The sequence below is a fragment of the Astatotilapia calliptera genome, chromosome 14 (genome assembly GCF_964374335.1).
Source record: "Astatotilapia calliptera chromosome 14, fAstCal68.1, whole genome shotgun sequence".
Lineage (NCBI taxonomy): Eukaryota > Metazoa > Chordata > Actinopteri > Cichliformes > Cichlidae > Astatotilapia > Astatotilapia calliptera.
The window spans coordinates 29,355,364-29,371,611 of record NC_137435.1 but is presented as its reverse complement, the minus strand read 5'-3'; the positions used below and the strand labels follow the sequence as shown (position 1 = coordinate 29,371,611).

Genomic DNA, 16,248 nt, shown 5'->3' with positions numbered 1-16,248 from the left:
TCGAAGTTCCTGCTGGAAAGTGCTGTACTGTACAAGATGCTTCCCTCACCGCAAACTCAGGTTTACTGCTGGATAAATTTTATTTCCACATTAGTCAACTCAACAACCAAGACAGAGCACAATAGAGACAATAAGGGGGTGGCTGTAGCTCAGGCGGTAGAGCAGGTCATCTGCTGATCGGAAGATTGGTGGTTCGATTCCTGGCTTCCCCCAGTCTGCATGCCAAATATCCTTGGGCAAGATATTAACCCCAAATTGCTCTCCGATGCATCCATCGGAGTATGAATGTGTGTGAATGTTACTTAGAAAGCACCTAGAACAATGTGCTTGTGCGAATGGGTGTGAATGGGTGAATGCACAAGTTGTGTAAAGCGCTTTGAGTGCTCAGAAGAGTAGAAAAGCGCTATATAAGAACCAGTCCATTTACCAATATGTGCACTGGTCTAATGATGTTTATGGCTCCCAAAGTATCGAGTATTGAGGTCTATTGCACTGTTGACTATTTACAAAAGTATTGCACAAAAGGTATTGCACAGTGAGGTGAAGAGGCACTACAGCTTAGTTGTTCCCCCCTCCTTTGTCCTCCTGTTTCCCCTCCCTCTCCCCTCCAGAGAGGAGTTAAACAGTCTGATGGCGTGTGGGACAAAGGAGTTTTTAAGTCTGTTAGTTCTTGTCTTGGGGAGAAGCAACCTGTCACTGAACAGACTCTTCTGGTTGTTAATGGCCGTGTGCAGAGGATGCCTGGCATTGTCCATAATGTCCATCAGTTTCTTTAGTGTCCTTTTCTCTGCCACTGTCACCAGGGTGTCCAGCTTCATGCCGACCACAGAGCTAGCCTTCCTGATCAGTTTTTCCAGCCTGGATGAGTCCTTCTTTGCTGTGCTGCTCCCCCAGCACACCACAGCATAGCACTTTAAGAATCTAAAAGATAACAAAATCTGATAGGTAAAAATAACATTTTGAACCAACTAGGTGGTTCCCAAAAATCTGGCGTGCTGTGAGTCCTTAAAAAAATTGAGGAAACCGGAAAAGTAGCAGGACTAAATAACTCTGTACAGCAGATGAACTGTATCTGGAAATCATGTCCTTAAGATGTAGAAAAATATAAAGAAAAGCAAAGACTTGAAGTACCTGAGAGATGCACTGGCCCTTTAATGGATCCATCTGCTGTTTGCTGAAGCCTCATCAGAAACGGTCTCAGTGGAAGGCTGTCAGGAAGCCATTTTTAGTGAAGAGAAACAGGGAGAAAAGGCTGAGGTATGGTAAATTACACGAGAACTGGACTATATCAGTGGCAACAGGTCTTACAGCATTATGAATTCATATTTGACATTTTTGGTTCAAATAATTGTTGATATGACTCCAACAGAGGGTGTTTACATCCATCTGTAAAACACGATGAAGGCTCTGCCAGTGGTGTTGGGAATCTTGAGAAAGCTGATGGAAATATGAACCAGATATTAAGATTTTCATTAATCATGCAGTCCCAGCTGAAAAGCATCTAGTTGGAAAAGGCATATTTTTATTCATTACGACAATGATCCCAAACACACGGTGAATGCAGTAAACGTATACCTAGATCAGTCATGGATTGGCCTCCCCAGAGCCCAGACCTCAACATTTATTAAAGCAGTGTGTTCCGGAAAGAGAGAGTCCAGGCTATGTTCGATAGTAAAGGTGGCCATACCAAATATTGACTTTCAAGTACATTTTTGCCTTATGTACTGTATTTCCATTTATGTTTGCACGTTTCAGTGAATTGCTCTGCCTATTTCCCATTTTCCCAGCAGAATATAACGAAATGAGGATGCCTCAAGACTTTTGCAATATTGTATCAGAAGGAGAAAAAAGGTGACAAATGTCCCAGTTCTTCGTGGTTAATCTTGTTAATGTTGCCTTCTGTTTTCTAATGGTTTCCTGCCAAAAACCCTAAAAAAGTGTTCTCCAACCTCGTGAATTGAAAACACTGGATTTGTTATAGAATAACTTCTAATTAGCTATTATTTCACAGAGGAAATAAGATAATCGATAAAAGAAAAAAAGACGTGAAAAGGAGACAATAAAAGAAGCCCCTTCCTTTCCCACATGTGCTAAACTTAGAGCCAAAGCCTCACCCTGCCGCTTTCCGCTTCATTAGAGCTGTTTAAACAAAACAAGTTTAAAATAGGGTTTCTATCTGAAACAGCACATGCAGTTAAAAGGCCAATGTGGAAAATAAATCCTTGTGATTATAGTTGAACAGGAAGCAGCACTTGCTCTGCCTTTCAGCCCCATTGAACAAGACGTCAGCAGCTCTATGGAGGTAGTTTAGTCTTTTTTACAAATTCAAAATTAAATATGCGAGCACTCAAAAATTAAGGTTCACTGAGAAATGTCCTCATTTTTTAAAAAGAAAGGCATATTCCTTGTTATTTAATACAACATTCAATTGATCAGAAATGTTAGAAATCATGGTAAATGGGCTCATCAATACAAAATCATGATTGTCTTTTTAATTGTATAACTTTGTAGACTACTTTTCCCAAACCATCACTCTAGTGCTCCACTGGCACCTCGTATTACTTAATGCAAGTAGTTTACAGGTGTTGTGTCGTGTCTTTCTACAGATGTAGAAAGGTCAGCTACTCAAGAGACCTTCCCCAAATCTCCCTCATCTTCATCTTCGTCAACGAGGCTCTGTCGGTGATCCTGCGCTCAGTCCACTCAGCTGTCAATCACACACTTGCTCAAGGAGGTCATCCTGGTGGACGACAACAGCGATGACGGTCAGTATAGATTAAATATTTTCTTCAGCTAATACCAAATAAGAAGAGTGGCTTTTTCGCCCTCTGATTAGAAGATGGTTTATAGTGAGTGAAACACAGAATTTCCATCTAAAATCCACTGAGTCATCAGCAGGATTTCTACTGAAAGCAACAAAATACACATCAAATTGTCATTCAGCATCCCAGAAATAATTATCTTATACAATAAGTGTCATGTAACCTGAATATAATTATATAATTAAGTTTTATATTATTATAAAACTGAAACTAGTGAATAACCTTTGCACTGTCCTCTTCCTGCTGTGACAAAACAAATTTCCCACGTGTGGGACTAATAAAGGTTATCTTATCTTATCTTATCTTATCTTATCTTATCTTATCTTATCTTATCTTATCTTATCTTATCTTATCTTATCTTATCTTATCTTATCTTATCTTATCTTATCTTATCTTATCTTATCTTATCTTATCTTATCTTAAAAAGGTGGCGCGGTCGTTGATGCTCAGGAAGCAGTAGACCCCCGTTGGTGTTGTTTAGAGTGAGTTGGAGCTTAAAACAGCACCGCAGGGAGCTGAGTGAGAACTTTTATGTCATCTCTCTATTTGCATGTGTGCTTCTGTATTTCTTTATTTATCAACTGTGTTGTTGTGGTGATGAATTTGTATGTTTTTTATGTTTGTTTTCAGCTTTTGATAGTGTAGCAGTGACAATAGTTGGCATACATTAGTGGTTATTTAGGATAGGATGAGCTAATAAGCCATCATGTCTTTGTATTTTGCTAGGAAAATGGGAAATAGATGCAGCAGTTTACTGAAACTTGCAAACATAAGATGCCAGATGCATCGCTCAGGTTGTGTGTCAGTTTTGTGTTATTTCTTAAGGACACAACTTTCAAATTCTGTTCGTCTGCTGTAGATGTTTTTATTTAAGCTGCCAGTTCTTTTGTCCTCTACTTGTTTAGTTTCTTGACATATGTCAAGTTTTTGGCTAATAGCTCTTTGGTAATCACCTTGCTGGTGTGTTATCGTTGTCATTTTTTGTGCAGGAAACAAATTGTGTATTTGTGACAAGCTGCTGGTAATGTGCCAGTAACGAATTTGTCCCTTGAGTTAGGTGCCTTTATTATGTGTGAATGATTCATAGGAACAAACAAATAAAGGACTGCACTGAAAATTATAATAAAATGATGTCCAAAGAAAAATTTGAAGGAGCTTCAGAAAGCCTGAAGAACGTGAAATAAATTACAGAATTAAAAGACAGTTCGGTTCCTTGGAAGCAAAATGTAAAGACAAAATGTTCACACATGGCTCTATGCAACTAAATAAGAGCTTTAGGATTGTCTGAAAGTATTTGTTTGGGTTTTTGCTCGTAATTATCTGCTCCACTCTATGTTCACCTGTTCCTTATTACCCGGCTGCTCTAAAGTGATTTCTGCCAATCTTTGTCAGCTCATCTGTGAGCTTGTTTCACTCATGCGCTCTGCAACAGTCCCTCATGTTATTCTCTGCTTCACAGGTTTTTTACTCATTTTCCACCCCTTGGGCTTTGTTCTCCCAATATCAGCTTTATTTAAATAAGCTTTCTTTATGGTGGTTTTGCTGATTTTCTGTATTCATTTGGAAAAGCTTACAAACCTAACACAAATAATTGGGGTATAACCCTCAATCTCATTGGGCCTGTTTGAGTGCACATATGTCAATGAACTTAAAAAGGGCTAGTATGTGCACTTTGCTAAAGAAATGCTTTGATTATATATATATATACAGTGAGTATATTTTCATAGGTACAGTGGGGCAAAAAAGTATTTAGTCAACCACCGATTGTGCAAGTTCCTCCACCTAAAATGATGACAGAGGTCAGTAATTTGCACCAGAGGTACACTTCAACTGTGAGAGACAGAATGTGAAAAAAAAATCCATGAATTCACATGGTTGGATTTGTAAAGAATTTATTCGTAAATTAGGGTGGAAAATAAGTATTTGGTCACCTCAAACAAGGAAAATCTCTGGCTCTCACAGACCTGTAACGTCTTCTGTAAGAAGCTTTTCTGTCCCCCACTCGTTACCTGTATGAATGGCACCTGTTTGAACTCATCATCTGTATAAAAGACACCTGTCCACAGCCTCAAACAGTCAGACTCCAAACTCCGCCATGGCCAAGACCAAAGAGCTTTCGAAGGACACCAGGAAAAGTATTGTAGACCTGCGCCAGACTGGGAAGAGTGAATCTACAACAGGCAAGCAGCTTGGTGTGCAAAAATCAACTGTGGGAGCAATCATCAGAAAATGGAAGATATACAAGACCACTGATAATCTCCCTCGATCTGGGGCTCCACGCAAGATCTCATCCCGTGGGGTCAAAATGATCATGAGAACGGTGAGCAAAGATCCCAGAACCACACGGGGGGACCTGGTGAATGACCTGCAGAGAGCTGGGACCACAGTAACAAAGGTCACCATCAGTAACACACTACAACGGCAGGGAATCAAATCCCGCAGTGCCAGACGTGTTCCGCTGCTGAAGCCAGTGCATGTCCAGGCCCGTCTGAAGTTTGCCAGAGAGCACATGGATGATACAGCAGAGGATTGGGAGAATGTCATGTGGTCAGATGAAACCAAAGTAGAACTTTTTGGTATAAACTCAACTCGTCGTGTTTGGAGGAAGAAGAATACTGAGTTGCATCCCAAGAACACCATACCTACTGTGAAGCATGGGGGTGGAAACATCATGCTATGGGGCTGTTTTTCTGCCAAGGGGACAGGACGACTGATCCGTGTTAAGGACAGAATGAATGGGGCCATGTATCGTGAGATTTTGAGCCAAAACCTCCTTCCATCAGTGAGAACTTTGAAGATGAAACGAGGCTGGGTCTTCCAACACGACAATGATCCAAAACACACCACCCGGGCAACAAAGGAGTGGCTCCGTAAGAAGCATTTGAAAGTCCTGGAGTGGCCTAGCCAGTCTCCAGACCTCAACCCCATAGAAAATCTGTGGCGGGAGTTGAAAGTCCGTGTTGCTCGGCGACAGCCCCAAAACATCACTGCTCTCGAGAAGATCTGCATGGAGGAATGGGCCAAAATACCAGCTACTGTGTGTGCAAACCTGGTAAAGACCTATAGTAAACGTTTGACCTCTGTTATTGCCAACAAAGGTTATGTTACAAAGTATTGAGTTGTATTTTTGTTATTGACCAAATACTTATTTTCCACCCTGATTTACGAATAAATTCTTTACAAATCCTACCATGTGGATTCATGGATTTTTTTTTCACATTCTGTCTCTCACAGTTGAAGTGTACCTCTGGTGCAAATTACTGACCTCTGTCATCATTTTAGGTGGGGGAACTTGCACAATCAGTGGCTGACTAAATACTTTTTTGCCCCACTGTATATTAAATATTTTTTAGTTCTTTGTCTCTGGACAGCCTAAAATAAAAATCAAAAACACTGCTTAGTGGGGTGGCTGTAGCTTAGGTGGCAGAGCAGGTCAGCCACTAATCAGAAGGTCGGTGGTTCGATCCCAGGCTGCCTCCTGGCTGCATGCCAAATATCCTTGGGCAAGATACTAACCCCGTGTTTGCCTACTGGTGGTGGTCAGAGGGCCCGGTGGCGCCAGTGTCCGGCAGCCTCGCCTCTGTCAGTGCGCCCCAGGGCAGCTGTGGCTACAATGTAGCTTGCAGCTGCCCTGGGGCATTCACACACACATTCACAGTGTGTGAATGTGTGTGTGAATGGGTGAATGACTGAATGTAGTGTGAAGCGCTTTGGGGTCCTTAGGGACTAGAAAAGCGCTATACAAATGCAGGCCATTTACCATTTAGTGCTTAGTGGGTTGCCCTTTGTGTTCTTATCATGTTGTTTCACACAACCAATACTAAGGCTTGATGTGCGGTTTATAAAGGAGTGCAGGCTGCCAGTGAGAGAAGTGAGACAAAAGAGTTGTCATACTGGGAATGGTTGCTTAAGCTCACTCTGCTGTCCTTTCATATTTATCGACATGAATTATTGTGATTGCATGAAAATAATTATGCAAGCTAGGCATAATGTGTCAGGCTTTGATTGTTGCTGCCAGAGGGGACTCTGGAACAGCATTTTTCTTTTTTTCCTCCTTTCTTCAGTAAAGAGGGCTGCAATGGATCTGATGTTAGAGAAGCTAAGAAAAAAATACAAGCACTTTCTTTAGCATGTAGGGATTCTTCTTAAACTCGCCAACTTAGCTGCAATGGTGATATATTCTTTTCAGGCTTTATTAGTCCTGACATCAGATCAAATACTGGAAAACTCCAGCTGGCAGACTGTTCAAGGATAGATGTGCAGATTATAAGCTAAACTGCAGATTCAAAGATCAACTAAAGATCAGTCTTTATAAGCATTTCTGACTTGTTTTGTTTGATGTGTTATCTTCATTTTCTGAACTGTAGAGCAACTGAAAGGTCCACTGGAGGAGTATGTGAACAAACGCTATCCCGGCCTGGTGAAGATTGTAAGGAACCAAAAGAGAGAGGGATTGATCAGGGCCAGGATCGAGGGTTGGAAGGTAGCCACTGCTGAGGTGACAGGATTTTTTGATGCCCATGTGGAGTTCACCCCATCATGGTGAGTGGGTCCTATCATCTAGCGGGAAGCACGGTGTTATTAACAGTCAGGAGTGAATTTTTGGTATTTGGAAAAAGGCTTATTTTAGTGTAAATTAAAGTGAAACACAGCATTCAAAAACAAAAATGACATGTACTCAAAATTAAATCTGGAAAAAAACATATCTTTGCCAAATGTATGAACATTGGAATAACTTATTCATGATAACAACAATGACAATAATAGAGCTTTGGGTATCAGTGTTAAAAGAGTGCTACAAAGTGCAAAGAAACCATGGAAAGAGAAGACAAAGGATAGCTGAAGCTGCATAAAAGGAAGAGCCAAGCTATTTCACGCCTGAGAAGTTTTAAAATGAGACACTTGAGGCTGTGGGATCAGGTTGAACGGATTTTATTTAAAAAAAAACATCACAAGCACACATAAAACACACACCAAAACAGGACCCCTCTTGGAGAACTTGTCGTAAAAGTAAATTTTTAGTAACCATAAAAAATGAAGGTTTTGTACTAATTCAAAAAAGCTGAGCGCTTGGTGGTGAACTGAATCAAAGGCTAAATACTGTCAAGAAATTAGCATGCAATGAGGGACCTTATTAACCCCGCTAAGACAACTGCCACATCCTGTTGATGTCTTTTTGTGGATCTCATTTTCGAGCTCAGTGCATAACTTAAGGTATACCGTGCAGTTCTCTCACTGCCCCCTGCAGAGCTCAACTCGGCTGAATCAAACAGAATTAGTGATAAAACTGGGACGACACAAGGAACTTTCTATTTGACTGAAGTGGATGAAAAAAGTGGTGCTCTTAAAAGATGTTATAAACTTTGTTTCTGCACAAAGTAAAGTCAACTAAATGTGTGAGTGTGTGTGTGTTTGCACTTTTTTCAGGGCAGAACCAGTTCTAGCTAGAATAAAAGAAAACCACAAGAGGATTATCTTGCCGTCAATCGACAACATCAAGCACGATACCTTTGAGGTGGAGCGCTATGAGAACTCTGGCCATGGCTACAACTGGGAACTGTGGTGCATGTACATTAATCCACCCAAAGAGTGGTGGGAGGAGGGAGACATGTCTGCACCAATAAGGTATGCCAGCTTCTCCCATTTAAACGTGAACACAGATCTCACACTTCTGAGATGTATTTTTTTCCACTTCTTTAAGATTTTCAATAAAACTGCCACCAAGTTCTTTTTTTAGTTTTGGGGAAGATTAGGGGAAAACAAGAAAAAAAGCTCCTGATGGGAAACCAGACTTCATTAAAGCAATAAAAAAATTACAGCCTAAATTAGAGAGTGGTGAAAATAGGATTTTAATTATCTGATTATCACCCATATATTTGTGTTAAATTGGATTTCCTTCCATTCTTTAATTAAAAATAAGAATAAATTGCATGAGTATGCACAAAAATGTTTAGATTTACCCTCCACATAATAGGCTGAAATATAAAGTGTGAAACTTTGCATAGTGGAGATTTGGGTTGTAGAAAAGTACTCCAAAATAAACATCAGATAAAGCCACAAAAAAACACATTCTGGTGTTTGCAAACGCTCAGTGTCACATGATAGTGTGTTTTCCTGGCTGCAGGACGCCTGCCATGATTGGATGCTCCTTTGTGGCCAATCGGGACTACTTTGGAGAACTCGGTCTACTCGACTCAGGCATGGACGTCTACGGAGGGGAGAACATCGAACTAGGCATCAGGGTTTGTGTGTCACCCAGTTTCCTCTTGTTCCTGCTCCCTCTTTACCCCTGTAGGTTTTAAGTGGAGCAGTGGCCACCGTAGCGTGGCACCACTGATAAATGAGGCCCCATTAAGAGTCCTGGAGGACCAGTCCTGTGTGAGCAGCTCACAGCAGGGCAATGGAGATAAATAGGTCACGTAGAGCAGAGCAGGAAGGTTGGAGTTTGTTTCTGTACATTTTGAGAGATTGGAGAGTCTTTTGTTTTTCTGCAAGGTTATTAGATTTTTCCTGAAAAAATAACGTCAAACATTTTCACAACCCGAGTGTGTTGGCTTTTATCCAGCAAGCTAAACAATCAAATATTTTTAGAAAGACAAAAACGGTTGCCTTGTCTTTGAGTTGACTTGGTCATAACTTGAATCTGAAATGGAAAGTTCTTATATCTTGTCATCAAAAATATCAAGATTCCCCCCAAAATTAAGTCTAGATAAGTAAACGTGTACAGATGCAATAAAACAGCTAAAATTCAGCTTCAACGCACCTATAAATATATTACAACTGCTGGAGATGAAGTATTAGCAAAGACATGAATCTAGCCCACAATGTCACATCTCAAGAACCACATTTCTTTCTGTTCCTCTTTTACTACAAAGCAGTGGGACACATATCCAGAGTTGCCCTGCGACAACAACATTTCTACATTTCACTACAACCCTTACAAGAGGATTGTTTGGATGTGTCCAGGGAGAAGGCCCTCATTCAGAGAAACTCTTTCATAACAAGCACTTGAATCAATGACTGTTTGGGTTTTAACAGGATTCTTGGGATAATGAATGTTAAGCGGTAGATATCAGCACCTCTATGGGGCAATTTTGCATGGTTGTTGTCCAACATCTTTTACATGAAATCATAGTACTGCTTATTTATCTTAGAGTGTGGCAGAGAGCAGTAAAATGTTTTTTTTTGGCATACCCTCTGTTGGTTAGCACCCGTGTCCTTGGGTAACAGAAACACATAGGTTATCTTTAAAACCTATGTGCCCATTTTCTGTTTGTAGTGCTCCTTATCTGTGGATGGAACATGTTTCATATTGTTCCCAGTGTGAAGAAAGACTGACGGACCTACTTTTTATCCAGTAGGAATGTTTGTCAGGAGTGAAATAGGTTGCATCTGTGCAATTGTTTGGCGACCTGTCAGTTTGAAGTTTCTGTTACGCTCACATCACTTTGACGTGGGTTCAGATAGCTTGGATATCCATGTCTTCATTATGTTCACAGCAGAAGGCTCGTGGGTTGGACACACTCAGCAGATACTTTATTAGATACACCTTGTCAGTATTAGGTTGGACACTCTTTTGCCTTCAGAGCTGTTTTAATTCTTCATGGCATAGATTCAACAAAGTACTGGAAACATTCCTCAAAGATTGATCGTGGCATGATGGCCTCATGCAGTTGATGCAGATTTGTCAGCTGTGCATTCACGATGGGAATCTCGTGATCTATCTGATTGAGATCCCCTGACTGTGGAGACTTTCCTGTTAGCTCACAAGAGTAGCACCTGATATGGTCCTCTGCTGCTCTAGCCCAAATTCTTCAAGGTTCACGGTTCAAAGTAATGCAAAAGTGGTTTTTAAGAAGAAGTTATCTGTTTTACTGTTGCCTTCTTGTCAGCTCAAAGCAGTCTCTGGTCGGGTCTGGTATCAACAAGATATTTTCACCCAGAGAACTGTCTCTCATTGGATATTTCCTCTTTTTTGGACCATCCCTTGGGATAACCCTAGAGATGGTAATACAGAAATATCCTAGTAGATCAGGAGTTTCCAAAATACTCAGACCAGTCCTTCTGTCAACAACAACCATGCCTAACGTGTCTTAAATCTTCTTTCTTTTCCATTTTGATGCTCAGTTCTTCTGTGAGTACCCTGCCGAGATCCACTTTCTGGGTAAATTATTCATTATGAGAGCAGTTAATCTCCTTTTGAAGCTTGTGGATGTGCACAACAATTCTACCTAACAGTGAGAGGTCAATTCAGGGTCCAGTGGTTTGATCTCACTCACAGTCCTGCATGAATGAATTCACAGCACCATGTCCTGTTCTCATCTGTTCTTCAAGGGGTTTTCCTCTGAAGCCTCTGTGTTTGTTTAAGGGCTGTGTTTTTCTGTGGCTGGGATAGTTCCTAATTGGTCAGTTGCTGGCTTTGCACATTTGTTCTCCAAACCTGCAGAGGATACCTCAGTCTTGACCTGCTGATTTTGATGGCTATCATTGTGAATGAAGTAAGGATTACAGCTAGGTCATTGGATTCCACCACTGATCAACTTAGAGATTGTAGCTACATGATGCCCTTATTTGGGCATGTCCATTTTTCCTGAGGTTGTGTAGAAGCTTTTGGAAAAAGGGATGAGTACCACTGGCTGTTTCCAGAGAGGATCCTGGGAGGAAGTTATCTTGTTCAGCTTCCTATTTCTTCAATAGCAAGTCTGCTAGGTCAAAAAGCTCTTTTTTAAAGTTTTGCATTAAGAGCTGTTTCAGTAGCTCTAGATGCACCATAACATTGTTCTAGCCATTCTGATATCATTTTCAGCTCAGCTGCTGGGTGGTTTGTATGAGGAGATAATTGATTCAACCTTCATGCTCTGAGGTTTCTTTTCTAAACCACTTCACAAGCAGGTGAAGCTCTTCTGCTGCAGTTAATTCTTAAACCTTTAGCACCAAAAATGAATGATGTCCAGTAGTTCTCCACTTTATCATTATACTTTCTTTGACCTCTGTTAATGAGAAGCAACAAAAGGAACGAATCTTGGTCAGGAAGAAGAAATACTCTTGTACACATTTAAGGCTATTCATCATCTCTCTCCTCCATATCTCTCTGATCTGGTTCAGATCACTGCCCCATCTCGATGTCTTAGATCTTCTTCTTCCCTTTCTCTCTCCGTCCCTTCCCCCCGTCTTGCCACCATGGGGAGCAGGGCTTTCAGCTGCTCTGCTCCACGACTCTGGAATTCCCTACCTCCTGATTTAAGAAATATCTCTTCCATCTCTCTCTTTAAGTCCCAACTCAAAACTCACTTGTTGTCTTATGCTTTTATGATTGTGTAAACTGCTTGCTTTTATGCTTCTTTTTTTATTCTGTTGTTGTGTAGCTCTTGGGGCTATGCTAGCATTCATGTCTTATTGTTCTGGCCCGCTGTCCTACATCAAAGCTGGGAAATAGCATGGTGAACTGTAGAAGATGTTTTGGCCACATCTTCAAGCATGACTTGTGCTTCTGACCGTCTCTTCTTGTTGATCTTTAATGACATGCCTGGAATCATCATGGTGTATTCGCTGACTGGGAGAGTGCTCTGGATGATACGTTGTCACAGCAAACAATATAAGTAAAAAAACATGCATTTATGTATGTATACTCACAGTTGGAGCTTAAAAGTTAACCCAGTGCTGAAGTGCCGAAAACCTCAGCTCCTCTTGATGCCCCTTAAGGTTGGCTAGAAAAAAATGAATAAAAGCAACAATTAGATATTTTTTATATAACAGAAAACAAGAAGAAAAACCGAGAAGGACTTCTAAATGTACAGATTTAGCTTTCATTAGTTCCAGCACAAAGAAAACACGTCCTTCCAGGTGCTCTATGCTCCAGCTGTTAGCTGTAATTGACTTTATAAATCAGGACATCGCGGCGACTGTGCATCTGCCTATTTATATTTCCTGCTGCCCAGCAGCCAGCAGTATATTATTGTGAGCTTTAATTCATACTCCTACTACCCACAGGTGTGGCTGTGTGGAGGCAGTATGGAGGTGCTGCCTTGCTCCAGAGTGGCTCATATTGCACGAATGAAGAAACCTTACCACAGTAACATAGCTTTCCACACACGCCTTAATGCCCTGCGTGTGGCAGAGGTCTGGATGGATGAGTACAAGTCCAATGTCTACCTGGCCTGGAACATCCCCATGGAGGTGAGAACGGCATTTTTCTGCACCAAGACCTCTCTTAGAGAGGATGCTGTCAGTCATGCTTGTCTGTTTGTGACTATCAGATGTCCATGTTCAGAGCCAAACAGTTTTTCTTTTGGTTCCACAATTTATGTAGAGACTTTAGGCATAATAACTTCCTTTGCTCTTGCAGAACCACGGTATTGATTACGGAGACATATCACAGAGGGTTGCACTGAGGAAGAGTCTGCAATGTAAGAGCTTTCACTGGTACCTAGACAACGTTTACCCAGAGATGAAGAGGTACAACGATACGCTGTTCTACGGTGAGGTGAGCCATGAAGGACAAAGACACAGGAAAAAGTAAGTTTGTAGATGTAAGATCTGATGTACAAATTAAACCACTGAAATTAAATAAATGATACTTACACAAAGTCCTAAGAAACTTGTATCTCCTCCACAGACCAAAATATAACAAGAAAGCAGGGACTCAGACAGCATGTACATCCACATCTTCTCAGCTGTTAATAGAAAATAAATGAGATTTAGAACTTTGTCTGATCCACACTGACACATCCTTGTTTTTAGCCTTTATACATTTTTAATCGGTAATTATTTTGGGGAATATTCATATTTTATGAATTAAGTCTGACTCTTTTTTTTTGTGTATTTAAGGTCCGCAATTCTAAAGCAAGCCACCTGTGTATGGATCAGGGTGTGAAGGAGAACCACACAGCCACCCTGCACCCATGCCATGGGTGGGGTCCTCAGGTACAACACTCTTCCTCACCACCATACTAAAGAGTATACTCCATCTTTTTCCAGTTGCTTTGCTTTCTCATGAAAACATACAGTGAGCTTCTCCGGTGATGTGATTTGCAGCTGTGTCTCAATCACAGGCTCAGCTGAAATCCTCCAAGGAGCGAGTTCTGCTGTCAGAATAAAATTGTGTCTTGCACTTTTTGTGTTGAAGCCCTGAGTCAGCCAGTGTCAGCTCTTCATCCCTTCAGCCCTAAGGGCCTCTCTTTTTAGCTCACAGTGGTAAACAGGTGCTTTAGGCAGAAAGTCAAGGCTTCAGTGGTAAAATGCTAAAGGAGCTAAAATTTCAATTCAATTCTGGAAAAATGAGTGCCGCTGATAGGTTTGTAGCTTGAACCCATCCGCTGGAACGTTAAAGGCAATATAATTACACTGCAAAGCAAGACACGAAGTAGGCAAGCTTCATGTTACTCGTGCACGGGAGAGAACCGGACAATCGCCGTTCCTTCGCTTGGCCCCAGTTGCTCTCGTCCGTCCTCCCGTACCACTGTCCTTTTATTGAGGTTACATGAATATGCATAAGTTCGTTAACATATGACGTCTACATACACACAAAGAGTAATAAATTCAAATTCAAATTTTATTTGTCACATACACAGTCATACACAGTACGATATGTAGTGAAATGCTTGGACAACTGCTCGTGACCTAAAGAAAACAAAAAAGGAAAGGCTATGAATAAGGTAGGAAATAAATATGAAAAATTAAAAAGGGGTAAATTTAACTAGGAAGGAATAAAATATAAATTAAGGTTAAAAATGAAATAACTGTACAACACAAATTAGAATGAAGGGTAAATTTAACTGGGAAGAATAAGATAAAATATATAAATTAAAGTTGAAAATAAAATAACTGTACAACAAAATACACCAATACACAGTATAGAACTATATAAGAATGTATGAAGAAATCTAAATATAAATAAATATATACACAATAACAGCAGCTGTACAAGTATTAACCGGAAATGAAGAATATAGTGACCAGTGTTGTGCAAAAACAAAGTCCAGAAAGTCCAGTGTGTGTGTAAGAACTGTATGTGTGGGTCAGTACTGTGTGGTGGTGTGATTGAGAGACCGTATCGCCTGCGGGAAGAAGCTCCTCCTCAGTCTCTCTGTGTTGGTCTTCAGGGAGCGGAATCGCTTTCCTGACCTCAACAGAGAGAACAGTCTGTTGTTGGGATGGCTGAGGTCCTTCACGATCTTCCTGGCCTTGGTCCAGCACCGCCTGCTGTAGATTGAGTGCAGGTCAGGGAGCTCGGAGCGGATGGTGCGCTCAGCTGACCGCACAACCCTCTGTAGAGCTCGTCTGTCCTGCATGGTGCTGTTCCCGAACCAGGTTAAGATGTTTCCCGCCAGGATGCTCTCTATGGTGCACGAGTAAAAGTTCCTGAGCACTTTGGAGGGCAGTTGGAAGTCTCTCAAGCGTCTGAGGTGGTAGAGACGCTGACGGGCCTTTTTCACCACGGTGTTGATGTGACAGGACCATGACAGTTCCTGCGTGATGTGAACTCCGAGGTATTTGAAGCTGTCCACTCTCTCCACTGGGCACTCGTTGATGACGGGGGTCTGGTAGTTCCTCTCCTGCTTAGTGCTGAAGTCCACTATCAGCTCCTTTGTCTTACTGACGTTTAGAAGGAGGTTGTTCCTCTGGCACCAGTTCTCCAGATTCCTAATCTCCTTCAGGTAGGCCGTCTCGTTGTTATCAGAGATCAGGCCCACCACGACGGTGTCGTCAGCAAACTTGATGATGGTGGTGGAGCTGGTAGTGGCCACACAGTCATATGTGTACAAAGAGTACAGCAGGGGGCTCAGAACACACCCCTGGGGGGCTCCAGTGCTGAGAGTGGTGGAGGCTGAGACATGTCCGCCCATCCTTACTGCGTGCGTGTGTGTGTGTGTGTGTGTGTGTGTGTGTGTGCTTGTTCTGCTATACTTGCGAGGACCATCGCGGGTTTTAGACCTTACGAGTGAGGACCTTTTGGGAAAGTGAGGACATTTAATATGGTCCTCACTTGTTTTTCACTGTAATGGCTTCTAGAGGCCATTTTTATGCTTCTCTCAAAGTTTGAGCGAGGTCCTCAGAAAGATAGAAATACGAGAAAAAATACACACTTCTATACACACTGCTATTCTTTTCATACACACACTTTTGCTCTCTACTGGCTACTAGTGGTTATGAAAAATCACTGCTCCTGAGCCTTTTTGCTCTCTACTGCCCTTCTGCCCCTTATGGTTGTGGATAGTCACTGCACCCAAGTACTTTTTGCTCTCTACTGCCCCTACTGCTTTTGGACAGTCACTGCACCCAAGAACTTTTTTGCACTCTACTGCCAACTACTGTCTTTGCCCATTCACTACAAATGAAGATAATGACAGTTTATCTAATGAAGGAGAAATAAATAGTGCTCTATCGCCTTGAAGTTCAATTCAATTTTATTTATATAGCACCAAAG

General features: G+C 41.5%; 1 pseudogene across 1 annotated transcript; it reads left to right on the top strand.

Annotated features, from left to right (window-relative positions):
• Nucleotides 1-1,801: 1,801 nt before the first annotated feature.
• On the top strand, nucleotides 1,802-14,629 carry LOC145419929 (polypeptide N-acetylgalactosaminyltransferase 17-like; annotated as a pseudogene). Its single transcript, XR_013901189.1, has 8 exons — nucleotides 1,802-1,851; nucleotides 2,607-2,765; nucleotides 7,190-7,364; nucleotides 8,250-8,447; nucleotides 8,947-9,064; nucleotides 12,813-12,998; nucleotides 13,168-13,337; nucleotides 13,650-14,629. The product of XR_013901189.1 is annotated as a polypeptide N-acetylgalactosaminyltransferase 17-like (transcript).
• The last annotated feature ends 1,619 nt before the right edge of the window (nucleotides 14,630-16,248 follow it).